This window comes from Rhinatrema bivittatum, chromosome 5 (genome assembly GCF_901001135.1).
Source record: "Rhinatrema bivittatum chromosome 5, aRhiBiv1.1, whole genome shotgun sequence".
Taxonomy (NCBI): Eukaryota; Metazoa; Chordata; class Amphibia; order Gymnophiona; family Rhinatrematidae; genus Rhinatrema; species Rhinatrema bivittatum.
This window is the reverse complement of record NC_042619.1, coordinates 40368921-40393684: the sequence shown is the minus strand read 5'-3', so window position 1 is coordinate 40393684 and position 24764 is coordinate 40368921. Positions and strand designations below refer to the sequence as shown.

The 24764-nt window shown below is 43.1% G+C and overlaps 1 protein-coding gene across 9 annotated transcripts in view; it reads left to right on the top strand.

The window, feature by feature from the left end:
* Positions 1–237: 237 nt before the first annotated feature.
* The window catches only part of SYTL2 (synaptotagmin like 2), a 264487-nt gene continuing 239960 nt past the window's right edge, over positions 238–24764 (top strand). For all 9 annotated transcript variants that reach the window (XM_029602243.1, XM_029602249.1, XM_029602250.1 and 6 more), the window contains exon 1: positions 238–359. The gene's annotated coding sequence lies outside the window, so the exon portion shown is untranslated. The remainder of the gene's footprint in view (positions 360–24764) is intronic.

Below are 24764 nucleotides of genomic sequence, written 5' to 3'. Positions count from 1 at the left end.
TATTTGCATAATTTGCTTCAGAGTGCGTCCTCCATTTATTAATCAGCAGTGCACGAACACACCCATGGACAAGGGACAGGAGAGAGAGAGAGAGAGAGAGAGAGAGAGAGAGAGAGAGAGAGAGAGAGAGAGAGAGAGAGAGAGAGAGAGAGAGAGAGAGAGAGAGAGAGAGAGAGAGAGCCGTAGGAGGCTGTCACTCATAGAGCACCAGGAAGAAGAGCGCCTCCCTGATTGGTGCAGGCTCTCTAGAGCCCTCCCCCTCAGTCGGAATGGAACTTTCTGTCTCTTTAACTCTGTCCAGAGCCGCAAGCACCAGAGGCGTAGGGCTGAGGAGTTTGCCTGAGAGCCGGGACCAAGAGGTACAGTAGTTCCTTTATTTATTCCTCTTCTGTTCCGCAGTAAACTAGGGTTCGTGGCTTATGACCCTCTGTTGTACCTTTACTAAGGAAACGGTGTAAGTTTGATGCAGAAGGACTGCAGAGAGGTGATCAGAAAAGTTTAGACAGGGAGTCGCCCTCACCTTTTCTTGGGCTCTCAGAGCCTTGCTTGTTCAGGCAGGAAGAAATATTTCTAAAGAGCCTTCCCATGACCAGGATCAATGCATACGTTTACAGAACAGCTAGGGTAGAAAGGCCTGCATAAAATTATGAAATAGGAAAGTAGAAAGGTCTAACATTTTTCAGATAAATGTGGGTGGGAAAGAAATATGATCTATTGTGGGTTTCTCATAATGTTGAGCAAAGCAAAAAATCATGTGGGGTTTCTTCAGGTGTATTTGCTGAGACCGGGGAGTTGATGTACAGAGAAGAGCAGAATCTGTATGAGAAAGAGGATCACCAAGTGCTTTACCTTGAAACCAGTTACATCTTGACTGCTATTGAATTGTTTTTTGCAATGTTCTTATAATAGATTGGAATGTCTGTTTTGTTTTGTTTTTTTTAATTCTCATTCTCTCCTGTATCTATAATTCTATGTATACGGAGAAGGAGAAACATCTGGATGAGTAGCATGTGGTAAAGAGCTTCATGGATGACTTCTGATTTTCCCCTTCAGCTATTATAAAATAGTAATTTTGTGGTGTTTTCAAGGTTTAAGGAATATGTGTGTAAGAAACTTGCAAAATACAGTGAAGACAAATTTCAAAAGAGTAGAGTAAACTAAATCAATGTGAGCTCTCTGCATAGTAATATGTAGTAGCTGGGTATGCAAAAACACAATGACAGTTGTGATTTTTTTTTTTTTTTAGCAGATCCGACCATATCAATAATCCTCATTTAGCACCTACAGCTGCTGTAATTTTCTATCAGGTTATTTTCTATTCTTGTTTTACTGTTATATGGGACTGACAATATATAAATGTTCTTGTATGTAGACCAATGTAGGGGATTCCAATATAGCAGGCAAAGGAGAGAGTATTGGTCCTGAACAGATGTCGGTGCCTAATCACTGTCTATTATAGTATTAAAAGTCTGACACTCGATGCTTTCTGGTTACTTTGAAAACTTTGGCTTGTTGTTGTAAAGCTGTTCAGATAGAAAATCTTAAGTGCAAGTCTCTTTCTGCCTCACTCTGCAGAGAATTCCAGTGTTGAATCTGGTCTGGTCTCCGTTTGTGTTCTAGAGAAGGGTGATCAAAATGAGAAAGGGCTAAACAGATTTAGCACTCTCCAGCCTACGTGGCTGAGAGGAGATACCATAGAGACCTGTAAAATCAAGTAAACAGGAATCAGTAATTTTATCTTTTCAAACCATTCTAGGTCTAGGGACTCTCCACAAAACTAATAGGTAGCACATTTAAAACAAATTGGAGGAATTGGGGTTTTTTTTTTTTCACTCAGCACACAATTATACTGTGGAATTTGTTGCCAGAGGATGTGATGAAAGCAGTTAGCATAGCTAGGTTTAAAACTGTTTGGATGGCTTCCTGGAGGAAAAGTCCATAAACTCCTATTAGCCATGTAGACTTGGGAAAGCCAGTATGGAATTTCTTAAGTTTTCTTAACTGACAGAATAAAGTGCATGCAAAAGGTAAACCTCACTGCCCATGCTGTAATCTGGAGACTTCCAAGATAAAGGTTCATCAGTTACTGCTCCTTCTAATAAAGGGCAGATGCCAAAAAGAAAACATAGGGAGCAATAAAGAGATGTATGGAAGGATTCGCTCCTTACTAGATATTTTTGCCTTTTTCCATGTGCTGGGAGAGTTTTGCATTTATGGATCCTTCCCAGTTGGTTGGCCATTTCTCTCTGTTTTGGGATTGGCTGAGCATGGATAAGGTGTGATTGGATGCAGTTTTTGGTTTGAGCTAGACGTAAGAACTGAGTGTTTATGCAAGTTTTGTATCATCTTGTTTGAAGGGGAGGGGTGTGTGTGTTTGTTTGTTTTCCACCACCATCTCCCTGCCTAGAACTTTGAGAAGCCAGTTTTTATTTTTCTTTCCCATCACTGGAAAGAGCTTTGGAGATATGGACACTGATTCAGAGGCTAAGGCTGGATGGAGAGGCTTTGCTTCTTGGAGCTACCTTCCTGTTTGTTTTCCATTTAATGATGTCACCTTTTTGCTTGGAATCCATTTTTACAAGTTGCAGTAAACTATCTTTTGTTGAACGCCACTCCAAGCCTCGGCCTGGTTTTTTTTTTCTCACCCCAAGAACCAGCCTGCGATCTGCCTACGTGAGCACAAATTGGTGCAGGACTGTTTTGGTGGTGAGAGACTGTACAAGGCACCTACCCCCAGGAGTTTAGGACCCCTGAGGTTTGTCCTCCTCCTTGTCGGTTGAACCCTGGTCCCCTTGGTGACTTACTGCCGTGTCGTGGATGGTGCGAGTGAAAGAGAAGAGTAATCCAGGAGACAGTGGCCCCAGGGACTTCTCCTGTGACCCCCCCCCCCCCCCCCCCCCGTTTTAGGGACCTCTAAACCAAGAGGGGGGTTACACAGAGAATTTTAAAGACTACAGATGTTCCGTTACTCTACAAACAAACATGTAGTTTATATTTTCTTAACTCTGTTTTCTAAGTTGGCGATTCCCAAACTTTTAGCCAACGAAATCCCTCTTTTTTTTTTTTTTTTTTTCAATCGGAAACTCACAAGACCACAGATGACAACCAATCTCCAAAAATCACTCGACTTTCAATATACCACCTCCTCTTCGCCTCCCTACCAGCTAATCATCTATCATCCCCTTCTTCTAGCCCTCATCTTCTCTTTTGAAACCCTCATTCCAGCCCATCTCTCTCACCCCGTCTCATGTTCACCTCAGCCTTTTTCTCACATTCCCCCCTTTCAAGCTGATTTCCCCCCCCCCCCATCTCACTCCTCAACTCCTCTCTTACCATCTCCCAGTTCATCCTCTGCCATCTCTGACAGGCAGTCACTCCTCAGCTGATTTTTCTCCTCCCTGCCTCCCGCAAACAATCCTCTTTCTGGGGGTCAGTGGCAATATTTTTCTTTCAAGGAGGCCCAGCGGTGGGAAAGGAGAGGGGAGCGGTGGCAGTATCCTCTGGCCATGCCTCGCCCTCGTTCCCCCTCGCAGGCCCTGTGCTGAATTTCAGTATTGCCGCTACCTGAACACAGGCACGGCATGAAGCAGTTGAGACTCCAGCTGAATGTTTTGTTATTTTTTACCCCATTCGGAAGCCAGGAGGCAGCAGGACCACTGCAGGGCCTGGGAATGGAGCGTACAATAGCTCATTCCTGGCCTGTGCGCCTTTAAAAAGGTCTGCTGCTGCTATCCCTGCGGCAATCTGGGCTTGAATCAGCCCCTGCTTCAACAGGAAAAGGTCTATGGGAGTGTTGAGGGGAGTGCTTTCCCTTCAATGTTGGCAAGTTCTTCTCTTTTTAAAAATTAACTGCCCTATAGTCATACAATCTTGACACGTTAATATTTCCTAAACAGTAATAAACATTTTTGGGTTTTGTTTTCCCGATTGATTTTTGTTTGCTGCTTGCCTGTTCTATGATGATTGTCTCATATTTTGTGGAATGGCTTTATTTTGTATTTTAATTGTACTTTTTCTGCTTTCCTGTTGCTGCATATTTCAATCATTTAAAGAGGTATAATGTTCAGGTAGGCACCTTAAAAATACTTAAGACTAGACAACAGTGCATATTTTAAAACAGCAATATTATGATATTCTTATGCAATGTAGGTAGGAGCTGAAATAAACAAAATCATTACCCTCCTTTATGTTTTTAATAAATAAAAAAAGGCAATTTACTCATGGAAGTGGGGCTTTGATCATTACACACATTCTGCAATGCAGATAATTTTGCGCTGCATAGTTCAGAGTCATTCCTGGGGGTGGGCAGCAATGCAAGAGCACACCTAGCTTTGTATAACAAACTTGCATGCATTTTTTGTTTCTTTATTTAATGATGGAAAGAATGAACCGCAGAGGTTTCTATGTACTAAGCATTTTTTCCCCATAGAAAATCTTTAGTGGAAGGCCCCAGAGAAAGCAGGATCAAATTTTTACTGTTTAATTTTTCTGTAATCGAAGCAAAACCTACTTGTGTAGTTTATGCTTTGATTATGGTGCAAAGCCGCAAGTATAAAGTACCCACGGTGTTTGCATCAATGCAGGTAATTTGATTATTGCCTCCATTATGTAGATTTCACTCCCCATGAGATTTCAGTGGTTAAAAGGTTTTTTTCCCCCTGTATTAGTCATTTCCAATATGATGGATATAAATGAATTGGGAATGCGCCTGTATTGATCATTATCCAGGCCCTGTGTTGTCATAAGAATATAAGGCTTGCTGTACTGGGTCAAACAAAGGGTTTTTCAAGCTCAGTATCCTGTTTTCAACAATGGCCAATCCAAGTCAAATGTACCTGGTAGGATCCCATGGGGTAGATAGATTCCAAGCTGCTTATCCCAAGAATAAGCAGTGGATATCTGCAACACCACTTTAATAACGGTTTATGGACTTTTCCTCCAGGGAACTTGTACAAACTATTTTGAAATGCAGGTACACTAATAGCTTTCACCACATTCTCTGGTAATGAATTCCAGAGCTTAATTATGCGTTGAGTAAAAAAATATTTTCTTACATGTAAAACTAATATATTACCTAGTACAGGGGTGGGCAAGTCCGGTCCTCGAGAGCTGCAAACCAGTCGGGTTTTCAGGATACCCCTAATGAATATGCATGAAATAGATTTGCATACAACTGAGGCAGTGTGTATGCAGGTCTCTCTCATGCATATTCATTAAGGATATCCTGAAAACCTGACTGGTTTGCAGTCCTCGAGGACCGGAATTGCCCACCCCTGACCTAGTAACTTCATTGTGTGATCCCTAGTCTTTGAACTTTTTAAAAGAGTAAACAGCAGATTAACATTTACTTGTTCCATTCCACTCATTATTTTATAGACTTCTGTCATATCTCCCCTCAGCTATCTCTTCTTCCAAGCTTAAGAGTCCTAACCTCTTTAGTCTTTCCTCACAGGGGAATCATTCCATCCCCTTTATCATTTTTGTTGCCCTTCTCTGTACCTTTTCTAATTCTGCTATATCCAGGTCATTTATAAATATATTAAAAATCAGTGGTCCGAGAACAGATCCCAAGGGCACCCCACTATTCGCCTTTCTTCACTGGGAAAATTTACCATTTAGCTCTACTCTTTGTATTCTATCTTTTAACCAGTTGGCAATCCACAATAAGACACTGCCCCCTAGCCCATGACATTTTAATTTCCTAAGAAGTCTCTCATGAGGGCCTTTAACAAATGCTTTCTGGAAATCCAGATATACCCTATCAACTGTCTCGCCTTTATCCACATGTATATTTATGCTCTCAAAAAATGTAACAAATTGGTGAGTCAAGACTTTCCTTGGCTAAATCCATGCTGACTTTGTCCCATTAAACTATGCCTATCTATATGTTAGCAATTTTGTTCTTTGTGATTGTTTCTACCATTTTGCCTGGCACGGATGTCAGACTCGCTGGTCTGTAGTTTCCTGGATCACCCCTTGATCCCTATTTTAAAATTGGCATTACATTGGCAACCCACTAATTCTCAGGTACCATAGACAATGTTAATTATAATTTACAAATTTTAGTAACAGGTTCGCAATTTCATTTCTCAGTTCTTTCAGCACTCTAGGAAGTATACCATCTGGTCCAGGTGATTTGCTTCTCTTTAGTTTGTCAATTTGCTCTATTAAATCTTCCAGGTCCATTGAGATTTGTTTCACTTTCTCTGAATCATCACCTTTTGAATATCATTTCTGGCATGGGTATCTCTCTTTCCTAGTCCTCAGTGAATACCAAAGCAAAGAATTCATTTAGTCTCTGTTATGGCTTTGTCATTCCTAAGATCCCCTTTTACCTCTTGATCATCTAAATGTTCAACTGACTCCCTTGCAGGCTTTTTATCTTGAATATACCTGAAAATGTTTTTCTTATGAGTTTTTGCTTCTCTGGCAAGCTTCTTTTCAAATTCTCTCTTTGCCTTCGCTCTCAGTGTTTTGCATCTAACTTACCAGTGTTTTTGCTTTTTCCTATTTTCGTTATTTGGATCCCTTTTCCATTTCTTGAAAGTTGCTCTTTTAGCTATTATAGCCTCTTCCATCTCACCTTTTAACCATGCCAGTAGTCGTTTAGACTTCCTTCCACCTTTTCTAATGCATGGAATACATCTGGTCTGGGCTTCCAAGATGATATTTTTAAACATCCATGCCTGATCTAAACTCTTAACCATTTTTTCCTGACAATTTTCTTCATTTTATCATAGTCACCTTTTTGAAAGTTAAAAGCTGTTATAGTAGCTTTCTTTAGTATGCTCCCTCCAGTTATTAAGTCAAATTTGATAATGTTGTGATCACTATTGCCATGTGTGGCTCTATCACTGTTACCTCTTGCACCAAGTCCCGTGTTCCACTAAGGACTGTTATCCTACTGATACACGTTGAGTATGAACAGCTAAAGAGTAGTCTCGTGGAAAGAGATATTTCATAATGAGGAGGAGGTTCTGTCTGTCTCTGCTGGGGAGGGAGAGGCAGAGGAAAATAATTAAGGGTGTACACCTTGTATCCCATAAATGTACGGAAACATAAAAAATCTTTGGTTATAAGATGGCCTAGGAAGAAACAATAGAACCAAGAAGCAGTCAAACTGATATTTTCTAGCTTCTCACAGGACAAGCAGGATGGTAGTCCTCACATATGGGTGAAATCATCAGGATGGAGCCCAATCACGGAACACTTTTGTCAAAGTTTCTAAAACTTTGACTGGCACCACTGAGCATGCCCAGCATGGTACCAACCCTGCATCCAGCAGGGGTCTTCCTTCAGTCTCATGTATAGTAAAAATACATGCGAAAAATAAAATAAATTGCAAGCGTACCCAACTCCGCAGGGTGGTGGGTGGGTTTCGTGAGGACTACCATCCTGCTGTCCTGTGAGAACACCTGTTACAGGTAAGCTACTCTGCTTTCTCACAGGACAAGCAGGATGGTAGTCCTCACATACTGGTGAATAGTGAGCTGAGGATGCCTGAGCAATGTACCAAAAGCATCCAAAGACGTGCAACAGGCACAACAACCGGGGTGATTTTGGATAACAGGCAGCCTGAAATTCTCAGCGGGCTGTTGGAAGGAAGTTGGGTATTAAGATGAGAATAAATTGCATAGAACAGACTGGCCAAAGATAGAATCCTGTGTGCCAGCCTTGTCCAGACAATAATGGGCTGCAAAGGTATGGAGAGAATTCCAAGTAGCAGCTTTGCAGATGTCAGCAAGAGGTACAGACCGAAGGTGTGCTACCGACGTTGCCATTGCTCTACTAGATTGCGCTTTGACGCGTCCCTGTAGCGGAAGGCCTGCTTGTTGGTAGCAGAAGGAAATACAGTCCGCCAGCCAGGAGGACAGGGTCTGCTTTCCCACCGGGATTCCCAGTTTAATTTTATCAAGGAGACAAATAGCTGGGAGGACTTCCTATGGCCTGCAGTGAGTTCCAAATAAAAGGCTAGCGCACGCTTGCAGTCCAAGGAATGCAGAGCCCGCTCACCTGGATGTGAGTGGGGTTTTGGAAAGAAAGTAGGCAAAACTATGGATTGATTTAAATGGAACTCAGAGACTACTTTCAGCAGAAATTTAGGATGAGTGCGAAGGACCACCCAATCATGAAGAAATTTTGTGTAAGGGGGTAAATAACCAGTACCTGCAGCTCACTGATTCTGCGAGCAGAGGTCAAAGCAAGAAGGAAGAGCAACTTCCACATGAGATATCGTAACTCGCAGGAATGCAGAGGCTCAAACAGAGGTTTCATGAGTCACGCTAAAACCACATTAAGGTCCCAAGCAGGGGCCGCGGGATGGAGAGGGGGCTTGAGGTGAAGCAAGCCCTTCATAAAGCGCACTACTAAGGGTTGTGTCGAAATAGAGACAATCCCTGTACCCTTATGGAAGGCGGCCACTGCACTGACATGTACTCTAATGGAGGAAGTTTGTAGACTCGACTCCGAGAGGGCTCAAGGGTAGTCTAAAAACTTCATTGTGGGGCAGGTAATAGGATCTAACTCCTTTGAAGTGCACCACATTGAAAATCTTTTCCATTTAGAATGATAAGATCTTCTAGTAGAAGGCTTTCGTGAAGCTACTAGGACCTGGGATACAGAGTCCAAAAGATTAAGAGGCCGCAAAATTAGCCTTTCAACATCCAAGCTGTCAGCAACAAGGCCTGAAGGTTGGGATGGCACAGTTGTCCGTTCTTCTGAGATATCAGAGACAGATCTGTGCCCAGGCAAATCTGTGGACGGACTGAGAGGTCTCGAAGGATGGAAAACCAAACCTGACGCGGCCAGTAGGGGCTATGAGAATCATGAGGCTGTTGTCCCGGCGTAGCTTCATGAGAGTCTTGCTGATGAGAGGAAGTGGGGGGTAGGCATACAGGAGACCTGTTGCCCAAGAGAGGGCAAAGGCATCTCTCGGTGGAGTTTTGTGACTGCAATGTAGGGAGCAGAAGTTCTCCACCTTGCGATTGTGAACCAATGCAAAGAGGTTGATGCTCAGATACCCCCACTTCTGAAATATCTGCTCTGCCACTGCGGGTTTAGGGACCACTCGTGAGGCTGAAATGCATGACTGAGTTTGTCTGCTAGAACATTGTCCATGCCCACCAGGTAGGTCGCTCTCAGTAGCATGGAATGAGAGAGAGCTAAAGCCCAAATTTGCGCTACTTCCTGACATAGGAGGTAGGAACCGGTCCCCCCCTGCTTGTTGATGTACCACATCGCTACTTGATTGTCCATTTGGATTTGGATTGTTTTGTTGGATAAGCAATCCTGGAAGGCTAGAAGGGCATATCTGATCGCCCTGAGTTCCAGAAAGTTTATCTGTGTTGCTTTGCTGCTGCAGACCAGGTTCCCTGAGTTTGCAGGTGGTTGACATGTGCTCCCCAACCAAGAGTGGAAGCATCAGTTGTCAGAATGACCTGAGGTTCTGTAACCTGAAACGGTAGCCCTTTGAGCAGGTGGGACTCTTGGATCCACCAAGCTAGTGATAGACGAAGCTGCTTGGTGACATGGACGATGTTGGACATTGAATGGGGGCCTGGGACCACTGGGATTTTAATGTCCACTGCATTACTTGCATGGCAAGTCATGCCATTGGGGTAACATGGACCGAGGACGCCATATGTCCCAACAAGATGAGAACATGACGAGCAGTCGTGGTTCAGCGAGACCATACAGTGCACGCAAGCACTGCCAGCATATGAGCTCTGTCCCTGGGAAGGAAAGTTTTCGCTTGGATGGTGTCGAGATCTGCTCCAATAAAAGAGAGGGATTGAGATGGTATCAGATTGAACTTCTGATAATTGATTAGAAATCCCAAGGATAGTAGGAGTCGCACGGTAAGATGGAGGGAGTGAAGACTCGCCTCTGGCGACTGAGTACTCGGTAACCAGTTGTCCAGATAGGAATAGAAGTGAGTGCCTAGTCTTCTTAAATATGCGGCTACTACTGCCAGGCATTTCGTGAAGACACGAGGGGCCGATGCTAGGCCGAACGGAAGTACACGGTACTGGAAGTGTTGGCTTCCAACGAGGAATCAGAGGTACTTTCTGTAAGACGAGGTAATTACTATGTGCATGTACGCATCTTTTAGATCTAGAGAGCAAAGCCAATCCCCCTGTTGGAGAAGAGGGAGTAAAGAGCCTAAGGTTATTATCCTGAACTTCTCTTTTTGAAGATGTTTGTTTAGGGCCCGAACAGGGGCGGATTGGCCTATCGGGGGATCGGGCTGTAACAGAGCCATGCTCGGCAGGCCATGTGGTGTCTCCTGGACCAGCCTGGGCAGTGAATCCCTGGGCCGGTCATCATCAGGAATCCGCCCCTGGGCCCGAAGGTCCAATATGGGGCGAATGCCTCCCGTCTTTTTCAGTATTAAGAAATATCGGGAGTAGAAGCCCTGGCCCCTTTGTGAGGGTGGAACTGGTTCTATGGCATTGGACTGCAGGAGGGCAGCAACTTCCCCCTGCATGAGTTGAGTGGTTGGAGGAAGTCCACCCCGGCCGGGGTGGAGAGTCCAACGGGATGGAGAGAAAGTTTAGATGGTAACCTTGAGCTACGACCGACTGGACCCACTGGTCTGTGGTGACTTTGAGCCACATGGTGGTGAAGTGGCAGAGTCTGCCGCCGACTGGCAGGGATGGCAGCGGGGGATGATGACAATCGCTCTCTATTAGGGAGTCAAAACCCCGAAGCAGGACCAGGTGGAGCAGGTGGCTGCGTTTTCTAAGGCCTGGGCTGTCTAGGTGGAGCCTTCTGCTATGGTCTAGAAGGACGAGACCGAGCTGGAGGAGGATAGTATCGTCGTGCCTTGTAAGCAGATCTCTTAGCTTCTCTCCTGAACGACCATTCAGAAGAGGCAGAAAACTCGGTATGTACGGCTGAAAGCTGTTGCAGTGTCTCATTGTGATCTTTAAGTTGGGCGACAGTCTCTTGGATCTTTTCGCCAAACAGATTGTCCCCCGTACAGGGTAGGTGTGCTAAGCAGTCTTGTACCTCTGGGCGCAAATCAGAGGATTTCAGCTAGGCCCACCTCCTTGTGCTTATTCCGGCTGCTGATAACCTTGAAGCCGTATCAAAAATGTCGTAAGCTGACCTGACTTCATGCTTACCTGCATCAAAGCCCTTTTTGACAATGGAGTTCAGTTGATCCTGAAACTGATCCGGGAGAGAGTCAGAAAATTCCTATAGCTGTTTGAATAAATTTCTATTGTATTGGGTCATATAGTGTTGATATGCCGCAACACGAGAGATGAGCCGTGAAAAACTCTATGCCCAAAAGCATCCAGGAAATTTTGTTCCTTCCCTGGAGGTGCTGAAGAATGAGGCCTTGGTCTCTTGACCTTCTTCTGGGCAGACTCTACGACCACTGAATGGTGAGCCAATTGCGTTTTTTGGAAACCAGGTGCCAACTGGACTAGATAGGTGGCATCAGTCTTGCGGTTGACCGGAGGGACCGAACCTGGATGCTCTCAGTTGCGCTGCAGAACATCATGCAAACAGAATGTTGGGAATTATTAGAAAGGGAATTGTGAATAAAACGGAAAATGTCATAATGCCTCTGTATCGCTCCATGGTGAGACCACACCTTGAATACTGTGTACAATTCTTGTTGCTGCATCTCAAAAAAGATATAATTGTGATGGAGAAGGTACAGAGAAGGGCTACCAAAATGATAAGGGGAATGGAACAGCTCCCCTATGAGGAAATACTAAAGAGGTTAGAACTCTTCAGCTTGGAGAAGAGACGGCTGAGGGGAGATATGATAGAGGTGTTTAAAATCATGAGAGGTCTAGAATGGGTAGATGTGAATCGGTTATTTACTCTTTCGGATAATAGAAGGACTAGGGGGCACTCCATGAAGTTAGCATGTGGCACATTTAATACTAATCGGAGAAAGTTCTTTTTTACTCAACGCACAATTAAACTCTGGAATTTGTTGCCAGAGGATGTGGTTAGTGCAGTTAGTATAGCTGTGTTTAAGAAAGGATTGGATAAGTTCTTGGAGGAGAAGTCCATTACCTGCTATTAATTAAGTTGACTTAGAAAATAGCCACTGCTATTACTAGTAAAGGTAACATGGAATAGACTTAGTTTTTGGGTACTAGCCAGGTTCTTATGGCCTGGATTGGCCACTGTTGGAAACAGGATGCTGGGCTTGATGGACCCTTGGTCTGACCCAGTATGGCATGTTCTTGTTCTGTGTTGACAAATTGAAGGACCTCCAGCATTTTGTGCCTGGAGTCTTCCTCAGTTTGGAGAGCAAAAGGTATAGTCTCTGACATTTTCTTAATAAAATTAATGAAGAGGAGGGTCTCCAGTGGAGACTTGCGTCTCTCTTCAGGTGGCGAAGGCTCAGATAGGATATCTCCAGTGTCCTGGGAATCGGAGGAGTCATCGGTCCACGGTTGGTAAGGCTGATCCCCAGCCCCAATGATGGGTCAGTGGAAGAAAAAGACCTTCTCCAGCTAGAGGAGGTCTGGGTATCGAAGGTATCGGAGCCGGCATCGATGGTCTCGGGTCCAGCATCGGTGAAGGCCGAAGGGGCACCGACGGCATTGGTGACCTCGGTGGATGCCTCAGTGGAAACGATCCAGAAGGCCCCAGAACCGGTTCTGGCCTCGATGAACCTTCCTCGTCCGAGGAGAGGTGAATGGGCATCGAGGGTATTGGTACTTTCCCCGGTGCCAATGATAGAGCACCTTTGAGGATGTCCAGCTTGTCAAGGAGCGGAACTGGTATCTGTTTCGGAGCTGGCACGGGAACCGGTATCGGTGTTGATGGCTTCGGAAGGCCCTGGATGGCCTGTACCACCGCCTCTTGCACCATCCGTGGAATTCCTCACGGAACACTGGTGCGGCAAACACCAGGTCTGGAGTAGGAGGCATGGAGGGCATCGCCGGATGTCCACTGGTCCCAGTGGAGTCTTGGCTGCTGCGTCCATGAAAGGTGGGGAACGCCTCGGTGCACCCGGCTCAGAGGAGGTTGGGGGCTCCTCAGCTTGGGCCTTCTTCTTTGGTGGTTCGAGAGACTTAGAAGTTGAAGCCACCGGTGCATCTGGTGCTGATGGCATGGACTTGCGATGCCTATGTCTATGCTTATCTCGGTGCTCGGCCTTACCTGTGTCCAGCAGTGAGGATGGTGACAGTAGAGGATGTATATACCTTCCTCGTTTTTCGTTTCTATTTTCATTTTCGTTATTTGACTTAAGTTATTTTTAGTTATTTCCTGTTACAACCTACTCCATATGCTATTTGCATATACTTTTGTTTCTCAAATTGTTCTATGTATCATTGTTTCGTTTCAATGTAAACCGGGGTGAAGGCATGTGCTAAACCTCGGTATATAAAAGCTTCAAATAAATAAATAAATAAATAGAGGATGGTGACAGTAGACTTCGACGTTGACTGATGGCGGGACTTCGCCGACGACGGCGCCAATGATGCAGAAGCCTGGGATGGCGGGCGCTGCTTTGTGTAGAACAACAAAGCCATTTTTTCCAGGTGAGCCTGGCGGACCTTCGGCATCATTTGGGCACAGTTGGTACATGAGTCTACGTTGTGTATCAGGCCCAGACAAAGTACACAGACCTGGTAAGGGTCTGTGATGGACATTGTCCTAGGACAATCGGGGCACCGATGAAAACCCGTCACCATCGCTGCCGTCGAAAATTTAGGCCAGTTGTGGACGGTGCCTGTGAGGCCTATACCAGACCCTGACGGGAACCGACCGGAAAACGGGTAGAAACCAACCCTACGGACGCGGCTATCGATGGCAAAGAAGGGAGACCCCAAGGGGGAATAAACTTTTGCAATTGCAAAGAAATTCCTGAAGAAAAAAATTCCTGTCAGGAACTTGTGAGAGAGCTCCTAAGTCCGAGTGGCAAAAGCTGTGCGGAAAAAAAGAGACTGAAGGCTGGATGCAGGGTTGGTACCATGCTGGGCATGCTCAGTGGTGCCAGTCAAAGTTCTAGAAACTTTGACAAAAGTGATCTGTGATTGGGCTCCATCCTGATGATGTCACCCATATGTGAGGACTAACATCCTGCTGTCCTGTGAGAACACCTGTTACAGGTAAGCAACTCTGCTATTCTTATAAGTTCTGGTGCTTTAAATAAAAATGTGTACCAAGTGGTTTTGCATTCTGGCTTATATTTGCTCTTTTTCATTGTTTGGAAGTAGAATTGCTTCCCTGTGCTTAAATGTGGAAACATTGCTATCCTTTTGGTATGTATGTATTTATTTATTTATATATGAACATTTGATATGCTACAGGCCTTCAGATACCTAAAGGGTTTCAATGGTGTATGGACTTTGAACCTTTTCTGTTGTAAAGAAAACAATAGAACTAGGGGTCATAAAATGAAATTCCAGGAGGGATTACTCAGAACCAATGTCAGGAAATATTTCTTCATGGAGAGGGTGGTGGAAGCATGGATTGCTCTTCCAGAGGAGGTGGTGAAGAAGAAAATAGTCAAAGAATTCAAAGGGGCATGGGATAAACACTGTGGATCTCTAAAGGCCAGAGAATGGAAATGAAAAGAGTGCATGGGGGTAACTTGCTGGTACGGTGGTTACTACCCTTAGCAGAAGGCATGGAGATACTCCAGGACCTGTTTGTTCAAAATCCTCTGCTTCATCTTCAAATGTGTGAATTTAATCCTGGTTTCAATCAGTAGCCATTGTAGTCTGTAGAAGATGGGTGTTATGGTCTGACAGTTTGGCCTCTACCAGCATTCTGGCCACTGTGTTTTGCACGAGTTGTAGTCATATCAAACAGGACTGGGAATTTCTATACTGCATATCATGAAGTCTAAGCAGTTTATATACTTATACATACATAATATGATTTAAGATAGACTTCTAGTTTTGTACAGAGTCTTTGAGTGACCTCACCAGTTAGCAAGAGATGTTGATTATTTGAAGGGGTTAAGTTTATGGTTGTTGAGCCTTTGGACTACTGCTGACAGACAGTTGTTGAGACTGGCGATAGGAGAGGATTGGTCAGATCCAAGTTTAATATAAAGTTGGATGTCATCCGCATAAAGGTGACATTCAGTACTGAAGGATAGAATCATATCTCAGATAGGATGGCTATAGATGTTGAAGAGAACTGGGGAAAGAACAGAGCCTTAAATGAGATTTTTAGGAGTAGACTTTCATTAGTCCACATGACAGACTGAGTTCTCTTGGACAGAAAAGATTGGAGCCAACTAAGAGCAGAGCCTTCGATGCTGATATTCTCCAGGTGCTGAATCAAGAGGCTATGATCAGCCATTTCAAAGGCTGTTGAAAGATCCAGTAACACTAGGGGAGAGTCACCATCTAGATCTCTGTTTAGATGTATTCCATTAGGTAAGTTTAAGTTTAGTAAGACAGATGCAGGGTCGTGACCTTTCCTAAAACCAGGAGTAGAAGATATTTCTGTCTTTGAGGAAGTCAAGTAATTAGAAGTAGACTACCTTTTCAATCACTTTGATGGCAGGGGGAAAAAAAGGGGAATTGGATTCAGACAATAACCAAGAGGCCTCAACTTCTATGATCTGGGGTACTGCTACTCAAGCATAAGAGAAAAAGCACAGGACTGTTTCTGAGGCAATGTTCATAAGCAATGCATGTCAAGCAGCACTGTCTGAATTTTCAAGAAAGTTCATCACCCAGTAAAAAAAAATGTTACTAGCTGACATTTTTATGGTTTATCATAAAGTTTGGGATAACTGCACGGAACAGCAGATACTACCCTTAAGAGAAACATGAGGGTAGCCTGCACTGAGTGGCAGTTGCTACCTAGGGAAGATTGCTAGGCAGGCTGGATAGACCATTTGGTCTTTTTCTACCATCATTACTATATTACTAGTTTGGATAAGACTGGATAAGGTAGTTATCAAATATTTTGGGGGCCTGAGTTTGGTTTCTTCAGAATTGGTTTGGTTACCGCTTCCTTAATCGTGTGAGGAAGCAAGCCTTGGTATAGGAGAGCCATGGGGCTGGAGGGCTGAGGGACTGGTTAATTTTCCAGAGGATATTCTCCACTTCTTTAGCGGTGATGGTTCTGAAGTCAGCTAGCGTGGTGTTGTCTGAAAAGACTTAAGACATTCCTGAGGATAAAGAGGATGCTGTTTATTAAGGGAGGTGTCAAAGGAGGAACGTATCATTGGGATCTTAACCATAATGAATTTGGCAGTCCTCTGCTCTGACACCCCACCCCCACCCCCATGGAAGTGAAAGTAGTCTGAGAAACAGATTTGGATAGCTTCACAAGGTTATTTTTATTTAAATGAGAAGATGACTGCTGCTCATTCCTTTCTATTCTGAGGCTTTTTCGCTTTGTAAGGTAAGAAAAGGTGCACGTCCCCAGCATCAGGAAGGGGATCCAGAGTTATTAGCTGTGCACTTGGCCGGTATTTTGCAGCAAAAACTTCTGCCAGCATAGAATTCATAATCCTAACATTGCATTGGGGATTACCTCGGAGACTAAACAGAATGATGAAATCAAAGGAATTCATTGTTTGTTTTTCCTTTTTTCTGTCTGTGCTGTATCTTTGAACCACTGGAACATGAACATACTTGCTGTGACCGATAACTACGTTCACTCTTCCTGCATGGATCTTGTAGACATATAAAAAAAAAAAAAAGTTTTTTGTTTGTAATTTTTTTTTTTTAATTATAATGTGGAAGAAAATGCATGTTTCAGATACATTTTATTTCTCTTTGCTGTTAAAATCTAATAGCTTGTTTCCTTCCACCACCCCCATCTGGCTGGACCACTTTGATTGCAGGGAAAAGTACTTGGCTTTTGCCCACTTTGAAGTTCACTGTGTCCTGTCTATGCCCTGCCCCCTCCCCCCCCCACGCAAACAAGATGTTCAGTCTCCAGTGCCCGATGTGGCGTTTAGTTGCATCCGGAAGGAGGGATACGGAATGGCACACAGCATTAACACAGATGGTGCCCTTAGGCACAGCAGGAGCACCCTGCGAATGCTCCCACACGATTACTTCATATTGTTTGTGACAAACGCAGATCAGATGGTCTGATGAGGGATGGGAAGTATCATTGCTCATTAACTCTGAATCAAGGTAATTACCTGGCTCATAGTTTGTCTTTAGGCACTAGATTTTTTTTTTAATGTATCTCCTTGTACATATCAATTGCATAATGCGGGTTGTAATGCAATTAACAGGGCTGTGGTAACTGGGGCCAATGATATGGTACTTAGTGTGGGCTGCGTCTGTTCACCATTCATGTATTAGGATCTGGCCCAACATGCTTGTGGTCATGACACCTCTAACCTCTGCGACTGATGAATTACATTTTTTTTTCTCTCTTGTCTGTAATTGGCTGGCTTTTTACCATAGTTTCAGAGCAGCAAAAGAAAATGGCAAAACACAAACTTGAATGCTTGTATTGTAAAAAAAAACAAAACCCCCCCAAAAAAACCCACCCAAAACCAATCCTTCAGCTTAGAGAAAAGGACTAAAGACACTATCTGCGATTCTTGAAGAAATCGTTTTTAGTACGGTACATGACAGTCTGTAGAGATGCTCAACGCACTCCTTCTATTAACAAAAGTTTACCTGCTTATTTTGGCAACGTGCCTGGACGGTATGGCTGTTGAAGTAAGGAATACATGGCATTGTGGGCTTGATAGGATTTCATGGTATATTTTGCATAAATTGCAGCTCTTGTGCATTCAGTGCTTAGGACGTGAACAGTGCACATTGTGATGCTGCTGTGCAAAGTTAAAGCTAGACTATTTTGGTTATTGCCACATGGGTTATTTGACTGGTCACATGATGCTTCTGACGAATCTCAATGTTTGATTTTTCTTAAGCATTTCGTAAGTAAGCAATGATACACAATGGCAAACACTGTAAAAGGTTCTGATGCACAGTAAAGTTGTCTTAAGGAATGAGAAAAAGAACTGCGTGCCTTGAACACCTAGGAAGTAGGTACAAGTCGTTTAACATACATCTTAAAATACATCTCAGAAAAGCCAGAACATGTGATGTCATTTTGAATTGTTTAAACCTGGTTTGCAATTGGTTGGTGACTTGTAATGTGTTTACTGTTCATTGCAGGACATTTAATAATTTTATAATCAGTTTTTACTAACTTGATGAAAACATGTTTATAACATATAACTAAGGACCTAGTTCACCAAGACCTTTCTTCTATTCCATGTTTATGGGAATAAAACATTGATGAATTAGGCTTTGCATATGTCTTTATTAAAGCAGAGGTGAAGTCTGCATTTTGCTTATTGAATTATCAGTAGGAAAAAGGAGGTGGTAATATCTCTCTAGGCTACTAGTAAGCCCCCCATCTTGAGAACACAAGAGATCATACCTTTTGAAAGAAATTGAGGATAGAAGCAGTTCAGAAATGATACAAGGTATGCAACACAAACCCTACAAAGACAGTCATAAGACTCGAGCTTTACTACCTGGATAAAAGAAGGGATGGAGGGAGACATGAAAGAAACAAACATTCAAAATATTTGACAGGCTTCAATAAAGTACAGGAAGGTGACATTTTCCATAGAAAAGGAAATTCAAGGACAAAGGGAACCTCTATATGAATTCGCAGGGAGGAATGAAGATAGAAAGGAAACGTGAGAAAAAATTGCTAAGGGTGGATGATAACCTGCATTAGCCCTGCCGGCAGTAGTAGTGACAGTCAAAACTGAAAGTATTTAAGCATGCTTGGGACAGATGCTGCATAGTGGTAAGGGCAGGTGAGGAGCTAACAGGAGAAGTGAACGAAGGGGCTTAAGGGATTTCTCAGGCAATGTGGGAAAACACAAATGTGTAGAGAGTGGCTGCACTAGGTTTCCAATATGAGGGGTTAATCTGCACTGGGAGTGACCATGGGTACAACCCTAACATCTTTAGTCAACTGCAACCTGCTTCTAAGAAGTCTGGAATAACTTGCATGGAGAAGCCATGGCTACAACCCTCACAGCATTTAGCTTCCAAGAAGGCTGGGGTAACCTTCATGATAGCTGGGGTAACCTACAGGGAGCAGCCATATTTATAACCCTAAGATTAGTGAGCGCCCTTGGGACAGAGACAAGTGGTATGAATAGAGTTGAGAGGTTGGATAAAAACACAAAGGAAGCTGGTGTTGGTATAAAGTACTGGAATTTATACGCTCTTCAACCCAAAATGGTAGAAAAATGGAGAGGAAGACTGGGCAAACTTTATGAGCCAATCTATCAATTGCTATATTACTTTGTTATTATGTTCACAAGCCCATTTTTCAAAGAGAGATAATCTAGTTGCTGGCAAAATCCAAAGAGCTACAGAAATCCACTGTCTGACTAACTCAATCCATTTCCAGTTTGTAAGGATTAATGATTTCCTCAGACCTATGTTTTTAATTATGGGGGATTTTTCTTGAGATTAATACAAAAGAAAAGAAACACATTCCAGTTTTTCCTGTGGCTTTTGGGTAAACCTACTGATTTTGTCAAACTCACACCAGGCTGAAATCTGAACTAGTTTCTATATCCTTAGCAAGGATTCATTTCCAATTGAGCTGGGAAAAAGTAAGCTGCCCAGCCAAAAAAAACAACCAACCCCCCCCCCCCACCCAGGTAAATCCTTTTTTTTCCCTTCAAGTCCTGTATTGCTGCTTCAATTTGAGAAAAGAGAAGAAGCCCCAATTAGCCATATGTATGTCAGCGTCATACAATTTTTCCAGCGTTTGATATAATCATATAAGAAAAGGTGTGGCACTTTTCCCCTTCTTTTTAAGACACATTTTTTATTAAGCACTTGGAGCAGAGTCTTCTTTCTTATTGCATGGAGCACATTCTGGTTCTTCAGGTTATTGAGCTCCTGGCGATCGAAAATCTAATAAAGACGGAGCAGGAGCAATAGAGATAATCATGAAGAGACTGGCAGGAAACCAAATGGCTTCACTTCAAGTTTGTTGCTAATTTATTATCATGCTCAGCAAAATCTTTACAACATCAACTGAAGCTTTGAAAAAAAGCAATCTAAGTCTTCCGACCAAGGAAGACAGACAAAGTCCGAAATGGCCAGTCAAAGACCAATGAATCGGAAACACAAAAACAAAAAAGTGGCAAGGAATTTTATTTTTTTTTAGGATTCATCAGATTGACAGGAAATGAAGCATTTGCTGCTTTTCACAGTTTCCTGAATATTTTATATTCAGACTCCTCTGTCGTGTCCCACCTGTTAGTTTCCATTATAGTGTTCACCCTCCAACGCTGACGCTTTCCACCAAGGTCACCATGAATCGTTCTCACTTTATTTTTCAAGCATTGTGGTAAGTTAGTTTGGGGTATTATTGTATAATTTGTTTTGTCATATTCTGCCTTTCCCGTCTAACCAGTTACTTCAAAGCAGATTGCGTTCAGGTACTGTAGGTATGTCCCTTGCCCCAGAGGGGTCACAGTCTAAGAGGTCTGTTTACTATGGAACCCTCCCTTGGTTTCAGGCCCACCCAATTGAAGGGTCACAGCAGAGTACCACTGCTCTTTTCACTCTCCCGGATCTACAAAACACTCTTTCATCCAAAAATCAGCCCTGGGGGGCCAGGGTTTTTCGGGGAGGAGGCCTAAGCCTCCTGAGCTCTAAGTGCTGTGGTGGGGTAACCAGGAGACACAGCCACTCTCACTCTTGCGTCAGTATTCCACGGCGAGGGGGGTCTGCTGATCCAAAAGGGCACACGTGAAGTAAAACTCAGAGACCAAGGTTGGCGGCCAAATAATAAAAAGGTTTACTTAAGTTTAAAAAAATAGAATCCATGCAGTGATGCCAACAATCCTGAATAACATAGGGAAAATACAAATCAAGAAAAAAATAGGTTTCTCTGTCCATAATATCTCTTTTGATGATCCTCCTGCTCTTAACTGTACCCTGGTCCAAAATGCCTTCCCCCCCCCAGTCAGGGTAGATAAATTCTCCTCCAACTCCAACATATACCTGGGAAGATGGAATAAAGTTTACGCAGTTTCAATAATGGACAGATTACAAAAAAACTTCTTAAAACTCCAGAAGAACTACAATCTCTCAAAAACGTCAGTCTGTCTTCTACTTTGCTGTTTACTGTAAGCAAGATGAAAAAAACAGGAATCCAATCCTTTCCTCTAGTGGGACCTCCCTCTCAGCGAGGAGCTGATCCAGATATCCGAAAATCCCCTCAAAACTCTTAAGCTCAAAACTTCTTTACTTAATTAGGCCTTGAGGGTCTACCTAAGTCTTCTCCTACACTAACTCTTCATTGTGAGATCCAGGGCTGATCTTACTCTCTCCTCTATTGTGCCGTCAACCCTTTGCTCTCTCTCCTTCCCTCTTCGATATCTCCTTCCCTCTGCCTACTGAACATACTCAGTGGCTATTTATAGCACCAAGACCCATCTCAAGAAGAGGATGGGCCCAAAAGTAGGGGAGGTGCAGGATATGCAAAAACCCATCTACAAAATCCAACCATAACCAATGGGAAAATACTAGAGCGGGTTTAATTCCTGCTTTCATCTAAACTGCAGTATTTTCCCTGCATGCACTAGCAACAAAGCAAATTATTACCAAGCATATTGTTAACTGGGAAAGCTTCAGGTCATCTGAGATGTTTAGATCTTTCTTTTACTTAATAATAATTTCCAGATTTGATACACAGCTAATGGATTTTTGTATCCCCAATGCATGATTTTACACGTGTTTGCATGATAAGCTCCTTTTCCAAACCCTTAACCATATTTTCATTCTTTCAAATCTCCTTTCATTTGTTCCACCTCTTCCTGCTTATCTACTGTTAAGAATTTGCAATAGTATCATTTGCAAAGAAAGTAATAGAACCCCAGTGACATTTTTCCATTTAGTGGATTCAAATAAATCATAAAACTAATTCTAAAAGCTAGGTGGAAGTGAGCACCGATACGCAGACAGTAGAAAAAGCACAGGACTGCTGCTGCGGCCCAGTCCAAAAGCAAAGCACTTTCAAGCAGCATTGTCTGAGTTATCAAGAAACGCTGCTCACCCGGTAAAAATGTTGCTAACAATCATTTATTGTTATGGGCTTGACCTTTGTAAATATTACTTACCCTTAACAGGAGGCAAGGAGGTAACCTGCATGGAGCAGCCGTTACTACTCGTAACCGAAACATAGGGGTGACCTGCACAGAGCGGTAGTTAGTACCATAAGAAACTTGCTGGGCAGACGGGATGGACCATTGGTCTTTTCCTGCCGTCATTGCTACTATGTTTCAAATTGGTAAGACTAGTCCAGAACTCAGATACATCCCAAGTGCCATCGTCAGATGCTCAATAAGGCGCTATTTAGCTTTGTGGTATTGGTAGTTGAATGAAAGGAAAGACTCTGGATTCTGTTTCACGATTTCCTTGATTGCTAAAATCACCGAAGCCTCTTGCAGATTTAACCTTGTCTTTTGCCACATGCTTAGCTGAATCATTTGTTAACAGCGCTCTTCGGTCAGTGGGAGGACTGTCTAAGTGATAAATATTTGCTCTTGTAGCTTAGCTTTGGTCATGAGAAGATGATGAAGTAGCTGCATTTAGCTCTATTCAAGTTGAATGTTAACTTCAATTTAATAGAAACTTTGGGATTTTTTTGACCATACTGTACCCAATAGTTTTGGGAACCAGCGCCACAGAAATACTAATGAGGAGCTGGCCAGTTCAAAGCTTGTGCTGCCATATGAGTGACAAAACCTTCTGGATCTCATTTGTGGCTTTTGCATATACCGTCTTGGAAACGGCATATTGTAGAGCTGAATTACAACTTGTATGGTGCACTGCTTTAGTGACATTTGGTAATTTTGGGGGCCACTGCTGGAGCAACTGCAAACATCACCGGTGGTGTGCGTATGGGGAGAAGGGAAAATTGGAGGAGCATGTAGACAAAATGTCATTAATGGTGCAAGGTAATAACTTATAGGACTACGTTAATTGCTAAGGAGGTACAAAAATAGCCAAACTTTAAAATATCACATTTCTTAATCATTAATTTATACCATGTAGCACTATATATAGTTTAGGCTTCCAGTTTTTGGATTGGGTAGACAAATGATTATCTACCCCTTTATTATATAGACAACTATCCAAGGTCTGGCAAACCCTGTGGGCAGATTTTTACCCACTGGGGATTGGCACAATTTGTATTTATTTATTTATTTATCTGATTTCAAGATTACATGAGTAGTTTCGCTTTAGTTATTGCCTCTCCCCCCTTCAAAACTATCTGCACAAATTTCACTCCTGCTTTTGGCCTGGGTACTTTTTTTTTTTTTTTTTTTTTTTTTTTAAGGCAAACATGTGTATTTGCCGTCCTGATTTAACCCTGGCCCCGGTATGGCCAACGAAATACACAGGTAACAGTGCGTGTGTGGTTTGACATAGGCCCTACACAGAGGATGAGCAATAAACAACCCCTTTCCACAGGTAAAGCATTGTTTTCCCCAAGGAAATGCCTTTTGATTATTGTCCTCTTTATTATTATGTTTTGTAAATCGCATTGGCCCAAATTGCATTGGCCCAAAGAGGTCAATTGTCTAACCCATGTTTGAAGGCAAATAGCAATTTACCTGTGTGCATTGCTGGTCTGAAAACTGCTTTCCCTTAATGCGGCTAAAAGTATACTCGCGATGTCCCATGCAGGAGGCATTCCCAAGGGCACGCTTTAGGTCATGAAGGAAACAGTGTGCATGTTCTGGTTCCACAGGTGTGTTCTGTTTCTTTACCGTTGTCCTGAGTTCACAGTGTCCTGCTTCTACAGCAGCCTTTTTCGTTCTGTTTGCTAATGCTGTGCTTGTGCTTTTATTCTGCATTGTTCCTTGGTTTTCTGTCATACTGCCAGCTGGTGGCTGTCTTGCATGTTCACAGTTTGGATCCTGAAGGGGGTAACCTCTGACTTGGAAGCAGAGGGTCCTGTGAGTATTTCCTCTGGTTTTTCAGTCATCTCTGGCCAGCTCTGTGTTGTCTGGCCTGTGTGATGCAGTAGCTAATCTGGCTCAGCCCTGAAAAACAATCCTCGTTTTACCTGCCTTTTTCTGTGGCCCAGATTGTGCTGGTCACTATTATCTCTAGTTTATGACAGCAAGACTCTGTTTATTTGTTTTGCCTATTAATAAAGTAAGGAGTTGAAGAAGTGACCACCTCTGAGCGTAAAGGCTGAGTTAAGCTCTCTGTTTAAATTGCTTATACAGAACACGTAATGGAGTCAGAATGGTCCATTGTTTTCTATGGAAAAAGTACCAGCCGCTCTGTGCAGGGCATCCCTTTGCAGAAGTGTTGCACCTGAAGTTAACATAGGCTCCTCTCACTTCCATCCTCTAGCCTTTAGGGATCCGGAGTGTTTATCCCATGCCCTTTTGAATTCCATCACCATTCTCGTCTTCACCATCTCTTCCGGGAGGGCAGGCCACGCATCTGCCACCCTCTGCCCTCCCAGAAGAGGTGGTGAAGGCCTATGTTTGCATGCATATATATATATATATAATATATGCTACAGCTCAAAAGCATTTAAAAAAAAAGTTTTAAGAGTGTCTTTAGGGAAAGGCTTTTTCTTTCTGCAGAGCTCAGATGGTGGTTTTCCAGCATTTGATTAATACTTATGTTGGTATTAGCTGGTAAACAGAAAATGGAATTAGATAAACATCTGATAGAACAAAGATGGCTTGTTCTCATTGTAGCCTTTGTTCTCAGTTACGTAGGGTAACACAGTAATTTGTTCTATAATTTTCCTAAAGTACTGGACCATGAGGA